Source organism: Anabrus simplex, chromosome 3, assembly GCF_040414725.1.
Source record: "Anabrus simplex isolate iqAnaSimp1 chromosome 3, ASM4041472v1, whole genome shotgun sequence".
Classification (NCBI taxonomy): domain Eukaryota; kingdom Metazoa; phylum Arthropoda; class Insecta; order Orthoptera; family Tettigoniidae; genus Anabrus; species Anabrus simplex.
The window spans coordinates 261,698,115-261,715,312 of NC_090267.1; the positions used below are offsets into that span (position 1 = coordinate 261,698,115).

The window sequence follows — 17,198 nt, forward strand, 5'->3', positions numbered from 1 at the left end:
CTCTATACGTGTATGAGTAAATTATTGAACTTTGCAGGCTTTTCTCCCAAATACATGCCGACAATACCAATTTACAAAAACAGAAAGAACCACTACAACCAACGACACTGAATAATTATAAACAGAATTAAAATCACACAAACTAAAATCTACTAAGTTGTCTCTTACATGGGCGGAAAACCAGGCCACGCGTAAGGGCCACCACTACAAACCTATAATCCTACAATTACTGTAATTTGGTGGGCCCCCCAACGGGCGGCATACCAGGTCACATGCAAGGCGCCACCCCTAAACAGAATTAGTACGAGCTAATGTCGGAACATAGTGCTCTGCTTCGGCTGTGGACATGGGTGTTGTCACAATTATCCTGAGAAGCTTTAGCATTTCTTTGAACGTTGATTTAAGATAATTTTCTGAAATAAAAGCCAGGAGTGGTAGAGCTCTTTTGAATTGCCCGAAATCTGTTCGTTTATAAATCGCTGCTAATTCCGACTTTAGCCTTTCTTTCTGCAACATTGGATAATGTAACACAGTAGAATTTGTATTTTCTGGAAGGTTTATAGAGAATTTGTCAAATGAATCGGAGTACAGTAGTATTGCAGCTTCTATAGTATATATACCCCGTACCTATAATCCACCTGGTTCATTACAACGTCACTTCTTTCGCTGCAATGGTCCTTGTGTCACTTACTCTACGTCTTTTATCGGAATTATTGCATTCCATGAGATCACATGCGATTGTATCTATTTCTACACGTTATTGTGCTACACACTTTGCGAAGTCAGAAATAGCAATTTTTTTGACTGAATCTGTTTCGCGATTTTGTAGCTGATTGTCAATATGTCAACCTGCGGCATTAATTTCTGAAAAACAGACAACCGGAACATTAATATGGCATCCTCAATAGCACGGCGCAGTCCACTGACTTCATTTACGCTAATAGACGTCTTATCTTCTTCTTCTCTTCTACGAAAGCACTCAATCAGTTTCTTTCTATTCTCGTAAACTACATTCACCACACGAATGTTGTAGTTCCAGCGAGTAGTGATTGTCCGAGGGAGTCTAGTCTTCATTATTTCACTTGCACAACATGGAAGCTACATACGGTTTTTAACGGAACAGAAGTCTCCCACAACTTCTTCCCAAAATATCTGGGTGTCACACTGGATCGATCCTTGTCGTTCAAACAGCATTGCTTGAATCTGTCAAAGAAGCTGAGTACAAGAGTAAATCTGCTGCATAAACTAGCGGGCAGCAACTGGGGTGTAGATTCAAACACTCTTCGCACTGCTTTACTTTCTCTAGCATACTGGGCTGGTGAATACTGCGCGCTCCTGTGTGGGAAAACAGCGTACATTCGAGCAATATCGACATATAGCTCAATGAAACTATGAGAGTTGTTACTGGTACAGTGAGGTCCACTCCTACTCAGTGGCTGCCTGTTTTGGCAAACATTGCTCCTCCAGATCTGAGGAAAAAGCAGCGAAAGTACAGTTGCTCAAGAAGACCTTCACTCACTCTTGTTCAGTGCCTTACGAGATCCGCCTGTGATGAGGTTAAAATCCCGAAATCCACTCTGGACTGATCTACACTCCTATGAAAAATTGAGTGCAACAGCAGCATGGAGACAGCGATGGGAACAATGTCCACCCATCAATGCCTTTCTGATTGAAGACCCAACGAAAAAAGTGCCAGGTTTCGATCTTTCTCGACATGAGTGGTCAAAACTCAACCGTTTAAGAACAGGTTACGGCAGGTGCCAATATATGATGAAAAAGCGGGGATATTGTGAAAGTGCTGCGTATGAATGTGGTGCTGAAAAGCAGACACTCCTTCATGTTGTTGAGAGCTATCCACTGTCAGCATTTAAGGGCGGTTTACGGGCTCTGGATGAATTGACACCAAGTGCAGTGGACTGGTTGTCGAAGCTGGATATTCTAGTTTAAATACTTCTATATTTTAATTTATATGTTAATTGTATATTTTTACACATTATGCTTGTAAATGCCATACGATAATAAGAAGAAGAAGAAGAAAAAGAAGAATTTCATTCAAGAGGTCACTTCTGTGAGACGAGTTGGAAAAAACATGTTCGGATTGCGGACAGGCTACAGAAAAATAATTTGACTTTGGGATTGTACGAACAAGCCTTCTGCATTGTCAAATTTAGTTGATGTCTATAGCAAAAAAAAAAAAAAAAAAAAAAAAAGAAATGTGCATTAGAGTAGTGTACTTTCAATTTAGCCTGCACTCCCGCCCCCCCCTCCCTGTCATTCTGTTCATTACGCAGTCTCCGTCATAACTATGACAAATACGTTTATGTTAATATGGAATTAATTTGCTCTGAAAAAATGAAATGGCGTATGGCTTTTAGTGCCGGGAGTGTCCGAGGACATGTTCGGCTCGCCAGATGCAGGTCTTTTGATTTGACACCCGTAGGTGACCTGCGCGCCGTGATGAGGATGAAATGATGATGAAGACGACACATATACCCAGCCCCCGTGCGAGCGAAATTAACCAATTAAGGTTAAAATTCCCGACCCTGTCGGGAATCGAACCCGGGACCCCTGTGACCGAAGGCCAGCACGCTAACCATTTAGCCATGGAGCCGGACTAATTTGCTCTAACAGACATTTACTCAAACCATTCGCTGTCCTGTCGGTTGGATTCATGAACTCATATAAAACTTTCATGGATGTGACCCTCTAGTGCATATCAAAAAGCAAGTACCAAGTGGCATTTGTTTGAAACATCCGTCGTTTCATCAGCTTCTATTGCAACGAATTGGGATTCTCCATTTTCTGAAGAAATTTCTCCCCTATGTACATTCATCCTACAGTCGAGAAACTCGTTCTGAATGGTCTTTGACGTATCCTACCTTCGAATACAGAAGCTTTGGCCAGGTGTTCTTTAATAACAACGTCTATTTCAGCTGTAAAATTAAGTATACCTTTGAAAATTCTAGGACTTAGAGAATTTTCTGTCTCGTCATGGCCACGAAGTGCCACTTCAAATACGCCACAGGATTCTACACACTGAATAATTCTGCGTAATATGTGCCTATTTTTCCTAACCTGCTTATTGTGTTTGTTAATGGATTGGCGATAAACAGAATCCAGTGGAGTCACTATATTAACTTTCCGTAGCACATCTAATTCCATGCATGAATTGATATGTCGGGAGCAACTTTCGTGCTTTTTTTTTTTTTTCTTTCGAGTGTTTGAGGTCTGTTACTCTGGTTTTAGTCCACGTCAGGTGATATCCGAATAACATGCACGGAAAACAGAAAAACGCATTCCTTGAATCACAGCCACACAACCACTCGTATTTTGTATACACCCCTGACTGGAATCAAATACAGTAGAGACAATACGCGTCACTCTGCGAGATATCGAGGGACAGTGATTAGAGCTCTATCTAGCGGAGTGACCTGAGAGTTACTGATTCTGTCATAAGAACACGTGTACTTATTTGTGAAATTTTTGGGTTTATTTATGCGTTTGCATTAGGCTGACGTAAGTTAATATTAGCGTGTGTCATTCTTTTATATCTCTTGTCAATATGAGTGGAAAGATATGTGTTGCGTATGGCTGCAATAACTATGAAGTGCAGAAGGATTCGCGGTCTTTCCTCCGTTTCCCTCGTGACAAGAAAATGTAAGTAAATACTGTGTTTGCATATATATTCTTCCAGTTACAAAGATATTTTTACAGAAGGCCTATTTCCTAAACTTCTGACCTGCACGACCCATATGTTAAGTAGCTTAAAATATAATAAGCTTATTTTATTGTATTAGTTCAGCAGTTAACCTTCAGTACCGATGTGTTGTTGAAGGTGTGATCTGTGGGTTTTGATTTAATTCAGGAAAATGCATACGTATATGTGTGTGACTGGTTGTATTCCAAGTTACCCCATTTGGAATGCCGTAATGCGTTGTCAAGCACTGAAGGAAATGTGGGTGATTTGAGAAATGTACATATTTTGTTGAAACAATATGACGATGCAAATTTGCATCATCATTCACATTGCCAGTACTTGTAATGGCAAGTATTGCTTATAGGGAAATTTTGAATGTTTTTGCGGCTAAATTTATAGATGTTCTTTCTGTTTGTAGGCTTCAGGTAAAAAGGAAAATTGTCCAGCTGTTAAATGTAAATTCATTGAATCATGTGTGTAAGGAATGTGCCGATATTTTTATTGACGAGTGCCCTAATGTGATGTACAACGTTTTTAAATGAGAAAAAAAAGACACATCTAGCCGTGAAAGTTCAGCCCGGTATGCTAAAGCTAAAAAAAGTACGGCAATGCACAAAAGAAAGATCAAGCCCTTTCACAGCAGTCCATTTAACATCTTGATTACCTTATATGTCTAATTTCAGTCTTTAAATGTTACGGTAACTTGTTAAATAATTCTCCATTCATGTATCCAGAATTACTTTAGCAACTTTGAAGTTAATATTTTACCAACACTCTCTTTCTAGACGTGATTTATTTATCCATTTCCGCATATATATTTCCATTGATATTTGAATTTAGCGCGAATTTTCAGGTCACGCCACAAGGAGCGCCAATTGCGAATTGTCTCCCATTTTAACAAGACTAAATCCGGAAGTGTCGCGTATTGTCTCTACTGTATTTGCTGGAATCTACGTCGATATTCGCGCCCTTTATATTGTCTGATTTATTCTAGTTGTAAATGAGGTGTTGGTCGACCGAGTACTTTATCTCCGTCTCTTTAGTTAGGAACAGTCGAGAAAAAGGCCTACCTACTTAAAATATTACTCAAAGAATTCATTGTACGTAGCCTACAGGTTAATCATACCTGTGTGATGTACCTTAGGCGACTTTTGATAGGGATTCTATATATCCGCACACAACACACGACATTTTTACTTTTAACGACACCACACTAAATACACTGACTGACTGACAGAGCAAATGCAACACCAAGAAGGAGTGGTTCGAAAGGGATGAAAGTTGGGGAAAAAACAGAGACGGCACGGAAGAATAATTGATGTTTATTTCAAACCGATATGCAGGTTACACAATGCGCACGGCATCGACTCAGTAGGATGTAGGACCACCGCGAGCGGCGATGCACGCAGAAACACGTCGAGGTACAGAGTCAATAAGAGTGCGGATGGTGTCCTGAGGGATGGTTCTCCATTCTCTGTCAACCATTTGCCACAGTTGGTCGTCCGTACGAGGCTGGGGCAGAGTTTGCAAACGGCGTCCAATGAGATCCCACACGTGTTCGATTGGTGAGAGATCCGGAGAGTACGCTGGCCACGGAAGCATCTGTACACCTCGTAGAGCCTGTTGGGAGATGCGAGCAGTGTGTGGGCGGGCATTATCCTGCTGAAACAGAGCATTGGGCAGCCCCTGAAGGTACGGGAGTGCCACCGGCCGCAGCACATGCTGCACGTAGCGGTGGGCATTTAACGTGCCTTGAATACGCACTAGAGGTGACGTGGAATCATACGCAATAGCGCCCCAAACCATGATGCCGCGTTGTCTAGCGGTAGGGCGCTCCACAGTTACTGCCGGATTTGACCTTTCTCCACGCCGACGCCACACTCGTCTGTGGTTACTATCACTGACAGAACAGAAGCGTGACTCATCGGAGAACACGACGTTCCGCCATTCCCTCATCCAAGTCGCTCTAGCCCGGCACCATGCCAGGCGTGCACGTCTATGCTGTGGAGTCAATGGTAGTCTTCTGAGCGGACGCCGGGAGTGCAGGCCTCCTTCAACCAATCGACGGGAAATTATTCTGGTCGATATTGGAACAGCCAGGGTGTCTTGCACATGCTGAAGAATGGCGGTTGACGTGGCGTGCGGGGCTGCCACCGCTTGGCGGCGGATGCGCCGATCCTCGCGTGCTGACGTCACTCGGGCTGCGCCTGGACCCCTCGCACGTGCCACATGTCCCTGCGCCAACCATCTTCGCCACAGGCGCTGTACCGTGGACACATCCCTATGGGTATCGGCTGCGATTTGACGAAGCGACCAACCTGCCCTTCTCAGCCCGATCACCATACCCCTCGTAAAGTCGTCTGTCTGCTGGAAATGCCTCCGTTGACGGCGGCCTGGCATTCTTAGCTATACACGTGTCCTGTGGCACACGACAACACGTTCTACAATGACTGTCGGCTGAGAAATCACGGTACGAAGTGGGCCAATCGCCAACGCCGTGTCCCATTTATCGTTCGCTACGTGCGCAGCACAGCGGCGCATTTCACATCATGAGCATACCTCAGTGACGTCAGTCTACCCTGCAGTTGGCATAAAGTTCTGACCACTCCTTCTTGGTGTTGCATTTGCTCTGTCAGTCAGTGTATTACGAGATAGGATACTGACTAATTTCTTTAGCCAGCACAGCATGTTTTTCAGACAGCAGATGATAGACTTGGTACACGAATTTGAAACTGTATGTTCTGCTCGACGCGATAAGCCTTCGCGTATTTTCGGAATCGTAGCGGACTGAAATCGGCAATGACCCAATCTCCCATTCTCTGCATGTTAAAAGATAGTTCTACGCATGCGCGAATGAAAATTACCTAAGAAAGAGTCAACAGCTAAGGGCACAGGGCCAGTATGACCGGCCAGCGAAGTGCCCGCCGGAAGAAGCAAAGTACGATAGGTACGTGTCTGATGAAAACATTGACGCACTAGTCTAGCTGCATGCGGCGCCTAATATCAAAGCTGAATGCAGCATCATTCACATTGCCAGTACCGGTACTAGTAAAACCATGCATTAACAGTTACTTAACTGGAGGGGCATGTGCCCCTCTGCTCTTTAGAGCGAGCTGCTATTGATTGATCGTAGATGTTTCGCGACCCTAAGACTCGCATAACATAAAGTTACTACCATTCATAAATAAATGAACATGCCTTGCTCCAATACCTCAACTTCTGTCCGCATTGTGTTAATTCACACTTACGAAACATTTATTCTGCACCTCTTTTGACTGTACATGGATAATATGTTAACTGCACTGATTACTTCTACGGAAACTCCAGTGAGTCAAGGTAGCTGTCAGCCATCTCGAGTCAGCCGTCAATTCATTCCTCAAGCAACGTTTCAAGGGAGGTACCCCTGACCGCACTCTCTTTCCAAACCCATTAGCGCAGCTCATCCCATCCCACAACACACTTTCTCTTTGTAGCAGACCTGAGAGAACCAACCTCAGGCCGTTCTTTTAAAATCTTGCTACACTCTAATTCTCAACCTGGGACACCGAAGATATCCGAGCTCCGGGTTTTAATAGGAGAGGAGTCCGACTCATTGATTGAATGGTCAAAGTTGAGGCCTCCGGTTCAGAGGGTCCCGGGTTGAGGATTTTAATCGCGTCCCACAACTTCTTCTCTGGGACTGGGTATTCGTGTTCGTTCCAACACTTTCCTCTTCTTATTCGAACAACACGTTACACTACCGCAGAAAAACGCAATAAAGATCACATCACTCCATAGAGGGTTGGCGTCAGGAAGGGCATCCGGCCGTAAAACAATGTCAAATCCATATATGCGATGCAGTTCACACCCGCGACCTCACACATGTGGGAAAAGAAGATCTAAGGGCATCACTGATCAGAATAGTACACATGGTTTTAACTTGTTTCGAAATTGGGATTTAATCGTACGAACTGTGCCGTATATCCTTGCACACAACTCTAAAAGTGAAAAGTGTATCATACATTGTGTAGGTATGGATAGTCATCCTTAAAAATAAATGTGGATACTCACATTGACGTCTTTTCGAAACTGTCCAGTTTCATGACAGTACTTTCTAGTCATTTTATTTTCAAGTCAAAACCATTTGTATTACAAAACTAGTTACTGGGCCGATGACCTTCGATGTTAGGCCCCTTAAAACAACACGCAAGCAAGCAACAAACTAGTTACTTTCTTTCTTTCTTAATCTGCTTACCCTCCAGGGTTGGTTTTTCCCTCGGGCTCAGCGAGGGATCCCACCTCTACCGCCTCAAGGCCAGTATCCTGGAGCTTCAGACTCTGGGTCGGGGGCTACAACTGGGGAGGATGACCAGTATCTCGCCCAGGCCTATGTTGAACAGGGGCGTTGGTGGGGGATGGGAAGATTAGGAGGGATGGACAAGGAAGAGGGAAGGAAGCGGCCGTGGCCTTGTTAGGTACCATCCCGGCATTTGTCTGGAGGATGAGTGGGAAACCACGGAAAACCACTTCGAGGATGGCTGAGGTGGGAATCGAACCCACCTCTACTCAGTTGACCTCCCGAGGCTGAGTGGACACCGTTCCAGCCCTCGTATCACTTTTCAAATTTAGTGGCAGAGCCTGGAATCGAACCTGGACATCCGTCACAGAGGCGGACAAGCTAGTTACTATATTTTCATAAAGTACAAATTTTCTTGTTAAACTGTGCCATTGGCTTATTGATTTTATGAAGCACGAAGTGTAGTTGACAAGGACTCTCCACTTAAAAATCTGAAATTCCTTTACGTAACGAAAATCATAGATCTGTCTTACGTTTAAGTGCGTAGAGATTGAAGATATGAGGGTATTATCTTTGGTTTTAAATTAAAGTGGGGTGTAGTATCACCACATACGGTAACTTAACGGTACTAGCGTTGTTTACCGCGGGTTGTGCGTAACGATTGGTTTATCTGCTACTTCTGTTTATAGGTACCGGTAAGTATATATTATTTTAAACCTTGTTCTTTTGTGAATGTTCTTCCTAGTTTAAGTGTTCAGCCTGTTTATGGTCGCCTTAAAATTCGGTTGATGATTGAGAGGAGTTCTTTTGTAATTATCGGTCGATTTTGAGTAATGTATTGTAAGTTGGTTTTTTGTAGTAGATTTTTTAACAAAATAATATAAATAATGTATGAGTGTTTTCTTTGCAATTGACGAAATAGACGGTATTTAATTTTGCTAACTGGTTGTTTAATTACAAATGACCTGAAGATTGGAGTTTAGTTCGGAGTGAGCGCTATGTAAATAACGTGACAGGAATAGGGTAAGGTTGATGTGACTTGATCTTCCTGTTTCTGTATGTCATCGGCGGTCAGTAACACACGCCTCTTCACCGTGCAGTTAGTTTCAGTGAGTTCAAGTTTTCATATGGTATTGTGAGCATCCGCAGTAGTATTCTAGAGTTCGTCGTGTTCGAGCATTCAACGATTGCGGTCCGTTCACAACGTGGATAGCGGTTACCTTTTGTATCATAGCGACTTGTGCTATGTTCAGTGTGATATATTCAGTGTATTTCAGTGAATTTAATGTTATTTGTGTTAATCATAGCTATAGAAAGTGGGGGAGGAGGAACTAATGGTGCTCCGAACCTACATGTGGGCAATAATATAATAATAGATGGAACAGTTGTAGGATTCCAGCAAGATATAGCAGATATCCTAGATTCAGGAGGTCAAATGGACTGTATCGCGATTGACCTATTTGATATATTGGTATTTTAAATTTACTCGTTCGGAACAAATCTTTCAGGTTCCCTACGGGAACCAACATCTTTATCATCTGATGGCCAGACAGGCATGAATTTTTGAAAATGAGACAAAGTCTCCCATAGTGCATTGGCACTGCCGGTGGCTTCAAGTAGCTTACGCAGTGGCCTCCACGGTATGCACTTAGCCATGCGCCTTGGTAGGTGTGCCATTTACCAACGGATGAGCCCAACTTGGCACACTGGGGTGAAACGCTGGCAACCAGGAATGAGTTAGCTGGAAAATTTATAATGTCCAATAACGGATCAACTATATTGGTATTATAAATTTACTCCTTCGGAACAAATATTTCAGGTGCCCTATGGGAATCAACATCTTTATCATTAAGTGGTATGTTCGGAGTTGTCATTGGAGAGATGACATGGAATGACATCGGTAGACGAATAAGTTTGAGTGGTGTCTTTAAAAGTAGGAAAGATCACAATATGAAGATAAAGCTGGAATTCAAGAGGACAAACTGGGGCAAATATTCATTTATAGGAAGGGGAGTTAGGGATTGGAATAACTTACCAAGGGAGATGTTCAATAAATTTCTAATTTCCTTGAAATCATTTTAAAAAAGGCTAGGAAAACAACAGATAGGGAATCTGCCACCTGGGTGACTGCCCTAAATGCAGATCAGTAGTGATTGATTGAGTTGACATCGAAGATACTATCATACTCAATTCGACTAATGGGTCACATGATTCTGTAGATTCACAAGCGAGTAACGCTACTCACCCACCAATAACGCCATCTAACATCACTCAGCAATTAGTAAATTTAAATTCGGGGGCTGGAATTAAAACTCGTCTCCAAATGAATACCCGAAGCAAGATTCCATCACCTAAACACTATCCTGACAATCATATGGGGCCTTACCTATTGTTTGTCAACGCAAATACCATAGATAATATAGGTAACTAACACCCAATGGCCTTGGATAGCCTTTTCTATGAATGGAAAATACCGGGCATTAAAACCATACATAGAATAGGGAGGAACCGTATCCCTCTGACCTTTCTCACACCTGAAGCGGAAAATGGATTTATGAGACACCCCATCATCATTGAAAGAAACCTAAACCCATATACCCTCATCCAATGTCCACAGAATCAGTTTAGTCAGGGGAGTGGATTTAAATCTATCTGAAGAGGAAATTAAGCATTACATTGACTCACCTGTACCAGTTATATGTGTTCAGAGACTCAATAGAAGAATATCTGCTGACTACTCATTCGAGTATGTACCAACAGGAACTGTGAAAATAACATTCGAAACTCAAACACTTCCCAGGCAGATCTCTATATTTAGTGTCGTTCAAGAAGTGCAGGTATACATCAATAATCCTATCATATGCAAAAACTGTCCGAGATACGGGCATGCAATAACAAATTGCCGCATACGAATGCCCAGATGTGGTGGATGTAGCAATAATCATAATACAAGAGACTGTCAACAAACTAGTTAAATGCATACTTTGTGATAACCACACAGTAGGATCATCTCGCTGTGCTATACATAAACAACAGACAGAAATCAAGAAACAAATGTGTACAGACAACATCTCTTTTGAAGAAGCCAAAAATAGACTTCGTCCCCCATCCTACAATCCGACCATTCCACCCAATTATTTCCCATCATCAAATGAAACCTTAATTAACAGAACTGACAATGTCAACCCGTGTAAGCACAAAATAACTACATTCATATTCAAGGAGAGCCGCATACCTCCACAACCAGGCTATCATAAAGAGTCATTTTTAAACATACTAAGAATCCCCCAATTAGAACACCACCCAGCTAAAGTAACACACACTGCCCATAATGCTACACAAGCGGTTTCTACAGATCAGTCTCACTGCAGTGAATCGGGAATGTAATCTTCTGCATCAAACACACTCCAAGTAAAAGATTTACGTAGAGAGATTCAAGATGACTTCATCAGCTTGAGGGACATAATGGGTCAAAACACACAATCGAAAAACACCTATTAAAACAGATCCACGATAAACTAATCACAATTTTAGACTCAAAGAATGCAAATTCTCCAATGGAACTGTAGGGGTGTGGTGAACAAACGACACAAACTTCTTTTGTTCATAAATTAATTTCAATCCGATATAATTTTATTACAAGAAACATGGCTTCAAACCTCCTTTAAATTTAGGATCAAAGGTTATAATACTGAAAAATTAGATGGCCCACGATACAGAGGAATGGCAACGCTCATAAGGAATCACCTACCTTATCAGCTGTTACAATCAGATCACTTCTTAACAGGCACATACTTCCTCTGCACCCAAATCACAGATTTTATCATTTCTAACTTATATTGTCCCCCATACATCCATGGCTCACAACAACACTGGCATATTTTTTTCAACCAGTTCACCAGTACAAAACATAATATTATAGCAAGCAACTTCAACGCCTACCAAACAACCTGGGGTAGCGAAAACAGTAGCACAAAAGGAACACTCATATTTTTAACTCCTCCATTAAAAACAACCTTAACATCCTTAATGATGGCTCACCGACATGAATAACAGCACCCTCACACACTCTGAGTGTAGTAGATCTAACTGTATGTAATAATGATATAATCCGTAAATTGAATTGGCAACCTATAAAAGGCACTCATTCCAGTGATCATTTCCCCATCCTTATATCAATTAACAGTGACAGGTCTAAATGTACATACAGTAACATGATTTTCAATATCCCCACGTGCAACTTGCACAGTATATACAGGACTATTTATGTCACACCTCAAAATCAGAATCAGCAGAGTATGAATCGCTATTACAATGTATCAAACCATACTTTGATACTTTTCACCCGATTAAATACAAAGCTTAAAACACGAATAATACAACATACACCATCCGTTGGTGGGATAAGGAATGTACGGCCTGGATTAAGCGAAGAAAGAGTCTGCTGAAAAATTTAAGAAACCATTTCACACTTAATATATATATGCAATATAAACAAATCTTTGCTAAAATTCAACTAATATTCAATGATAAACGGAGAGACGCATGGAGGAAATTCATAGAGAGCATAAATAGTAATACAACCAGCAAAATCATATGGGCTAAAATTTCATCTGTAAGTAATTCCAGGTTCACACAACAGCATATCACCCTACCACCAGAAAAATTATATCAATTTTACCAAAATCAAGCACCAGATTTTGTTAATCCTGAATACTTTGTACAAACACATCTATCCAATATCAGACCCTACTTCAACCAGTCACATGTCAGGAATTGGAAATCGCTTTTCAAAAGAAAACTACATCTCCAGGCCCAGATTATATAACTTACAAACTGCTCTACTCCTTACCCTATAGAACAAAATCAATCATCCTAAATCAGTATAACAAGATATCAGACAACACAGTAATACCATCCGGAATGGAACAATTTTGATATTATTCCAGTGCACAAGGCAGGAAAAGATCCATTAAATCCTCAAAATTACAGAGGCATAATCTTAGGGTCATGCATACAAAAAGCCTTTCAACGAATAATACTCCGAAGATTAATATGGAACTGTGATTACTATAACACATTACGGAAATATCAATTCGCCCTCATAAAAGGCAGAAGTACCACTGACGCCCTAAACATATTTTTAATGGACCTTTTATTAACATGCTGCCGAAAACAGGACACTATAGCCATATTTCTAGATGTTCAGGGAGCATATGACAATGTCAATATTAACATTCTACTACAGAAATTACAGGCGATAAATTTCCTGACATCACTCATATATATAATTAAGAACCTATTAATAAACTGTAAATTAAGTTTGAAAAATTATCAAGTTAATTCTAATGCGTAGTGCCAATGTTGGACTACCACAAGGGGATATACTAAGCAGAATATTATTCACAACATATACAAGTGATTTGGAAAAAGTAGTAAATCCTTACGCATAATTATTGCAATTTGCAAATGACATACTTATATACTCAACACAACATAATATTGATAAATGTCATCCCTCAATAAAGCAAGCTCTCTCACATATACAGATGAGAAAGCATGGATTAGAAATTACACACTCTAAGAGTGCTGCGATAATTTGCACCCAAAAGCAAAAATATGACAAATCCCCAACCCTTTATGACAATGAACACATTGCCATTCAATCCAACACCAAATATTTGGGAATCCATATTGACTATAAATTAAATTGGAAAACACATTTCACCCAGCTGAAAAATAAAATTGAGGACACCATTCAAATCCTCAAGTCTTTAACTCGAAGAAACTGGGGTTCAGACCTGGCTACGTTACTGACATTATAAAAAAACACAGTAAGAGCAAGTATGAATTATAGATGCCATTTCTTCGATATAGCTCCAGTAACAGCCTTAAAAAAATTAGACACGTTGCAATACAATTCACATAGAATCATTTTGGGTGCATTTAAAACAACACCCACCAATGCATTATTAGTTGAAACAGCAGAGCTACCACTGTCCTTGCGAAGAGAATACCTATCGTCCAAATATCAAAAAAGCTATCCCTGACACAACATCCCATATTACCAAAACTACAACTATTAAGGGAATATCAGCAAAGGCAAAAATTAAAATCGAGCAACATGCCTGCTCTTCTAAAGGCATATATCGCACTCATCCCATTCAGAAACAATATCATACAAACAATGTCCTTACCGGCATATTCCTATCAATACAGCATAACACAACCACCTTCAATCATTATTATAACCTTCAAACAAATACCTGGAAATTTGATAAATAATCCCATCATGGTTAATAAAACTCTCCGGGCATATCTCAGTCAACACAAACAATATATCAATTGCTTCACAGATGGATCCAAAACATCTGAGGGAACAGGAGCTGCTTTCTACATACCGCAAACTAACATAAAGCAGAAATTTTCCCTATCAGCTGATGCCTAAGTTTATACAGCAGAAACATTAGCTATCCGCCAAACTCTCTTATACATAAAACAATTTAAAATCTCAAATGCAATCATATGCACCAATTTCTCAAGTGTCTTATAAATTATTCAATTTCTGGTGGGATCTAACTCTTGGTACATCTGGAATGTATGTCAGTTATTATATAACCTTGCATTAAACAATCACGATATAATATTTGTCTGGATACCAGGACACTGTAATATAATTGGTAATATTCAGGTCGATACTTAAGCCAATGTGAAAAAAATTACAAATTACAAAAAAAGGAGCTAAGACCAACTTCTCTTTAGCTCCGCTTCCAATGCCAACAATTTTCTTTCACACCCAGTTTTGGAATCTCACCACCTTAAAGCTTTCATCCTGGAATCCAGCCTTTTTCACATTGGCTTAATTCTGGGAGTCGATAAGAATTTAACAGAGGATGATATCAAATACATTCAATCCCCCGTTCCTATAGTCAAGGCCCAATGGTTCAACAGACGTGTGAGAGTTGATGGACAAACTATCTACGTTCCCACTGGAACAGTAAAATTGACCTGCAAATGCCAAACTCTACTAGAATTCGTCGCCATTTTCTATGTAATGTTAGAGGTTCAAACTTTTATTTTTCGCTCCATTATCTGTGGCAAGTGTCAGCAGTATGGACATACAGCCAAGAACTGCAGAACAAGACTCCCAAGATGTGATAACTGCTCTATGTCTCGCAAAACTAACAAATGGCCTGATGAAATGCATAAATGCCTACATTATGGGCTTAATCACAGTGTAGGCTCAGATAAATGTGAAGTCCATCAGCAACAAATAGCAATTAAATGCATTATGACAATATATCCTGTAAAGAAGCCCAAGACAAACTACACTCAAAGGACTTTTCGCCTCTTAGAGAACCACACCTATTTCCACAGCTTCGTGAAAACAATTTGACATGAGACTCCCCAAAACGCAAATTCACCGAAGTGGTCCACAAAACAATTCGACCAGCCCGACTGCCAGGTTTCGACAAGGCAGGCTATCATGCTATATTGTGCAAGCCTGTTTTGGAGAATGTTCCAAAAGTATCGATCTCACAGCCCCAACTGAAAAAATTACAAGTGGAACTGGCTACAAAATGGATATGGATATGGTCAATCATATTATCAATAAAGTACAACACAAGTTAGCAACTTTTGACAAAACTAAGAAATCCAACATTGCAACATTTACATTCACTAATCCATCCATTTATCTAATAATTCTTTAAAAAACGAGATGTTAATATAGCATTCAAGACACAAAACACAAACTGAAACATTTTTTTTGAACCACAATAGCATAAATTCAAGCAATAACCCTTATCTGAGTTCTGGTATCTATAGACTAACATGTGTAGAATGTAAATTTTCATACGTTGGCCAAACTGGTCGTAGCTTTCTCACAAGACACCTTGATAATGTTTATGCTGCAAAACACAATAAACATTTTGCTATGAGTGTTCACATGAGAGAATCAGGCCACCATTTTACAACTATAGAGAAAGAGTTAAAAATCATCAAAAAGATAGTAAAGGGAAAATTAATGACAGAATTAGAAAATATCTATATCCATGTAGACCAGTATTTCAATAAAAAAAATCTTAAATGGCAAAATTGAAATTAAAAATCCTTTACATGAACAATTGTCTAAACTTTTACAAATGCTTCATTAGGAAAAAAGTAGCTTTGCTGAAGTTTTTATCCCCAGAACAACCAATTATCATGTAACATTAATGAACACAACCCCTCCATGTACCTCCTCTAGACTTTCCCCTCCCAATGCCACACCTAATAACATTATTCTGCCCATCCCTACTCCCTCCTCCCAACCCCTACCACCTCACTCGTACAACACAAGGAGCAGACACGGAACAACAGGCAGTCACTATGCAACTTAAGACAACACCAGACAGACAAGTAGTAATCGGAGGGGTAAGTGAAGTTCTTTAAGTGCTCAACTAGTAACACAACATTCGACACGCACACAAATCTTTTTCTTGTCACAGACATGCCAAAAAGTGATAGCCTATTCAACAACTATTAGCTACAAAGTTCGTCGAATTACGCCCCTTTCAGCCACGCTTCATTTTAATTCATTGCTTCAAATCTTTGGTCATTGATGTCAAGAAGAACATACTTATTCAACAACATTGCAGGTGTCAAATGACAAAAAGAGTTTAAACTTCGTGAAGACTAAGGTTTAACTTGTCAGATGTTTCAATTATCAAGATGACGAGATCTTAGAATTTTATAGACTCTTATCCTCAAAGGATAACATAAACTTATAGCCCGATCTCATTTTCAAATCTCAAATGACTATAACCTAATTATTAGTTCTTAAGATTGAATCACAAGTCATTCTTCAAGATTTTAGACATACTAATTGTATGAAAATATTTGAGAGCAAACTTATTCTACCATAATTTTAAATGAATGTATTTTCATCAACTTTTTCACTATTAAGTCCTTGTTAATAAGCCATACTACCAATGATTCTGCCTTCTATGATATTTTAGTAAAATACTGTAAGTTTAAAATTGTAAAATGTACAAATAGTTTTCAAGTCATTAGTTATGAACATAAACCAACCTACAAGATTCTAGATTGGCTGATGATGCTCTATAAAGGAGCAAAACATGTCCTGCATATAACTTCATATCAAGAGTAAACTCCAAATGTAATAACATTTTGATGCACTGAATAGGTGGTTTATAATAAAGCATTGTTGTAATTATCAATTTG

The 17,198-nt window shown here is 40.1% G+C and overlaps 1 protein-coding gene across 2 annotated transcripts in view; it reads left to right on the forward strand.

Annotated features, from left to right (window-relative positions):
- Window positions 1-8,340: 8,340 nt before the first annotated feature.
- Window positions 8,341-17,198, forward strand: part of LOC136867205 (zinc finger protein 723) — a 93,826-nt gene continuing 84,968 nt past the window's right edge. Inside the window, exon 1 of one of the 2 annotated variants that reach the window (XM_067144335.2) lies at window positions 8,341-8,668. The gene's annotated coding sequence lies outside the window, so the exon portion shown is untranslated. Of the gene's footprint in view, window positions 8,669-9,038; window positions 9,083-17,198 lie in introns of those variants that run through there. The other variant, XM_067144334.2, reaches the window with a different exon arrangement.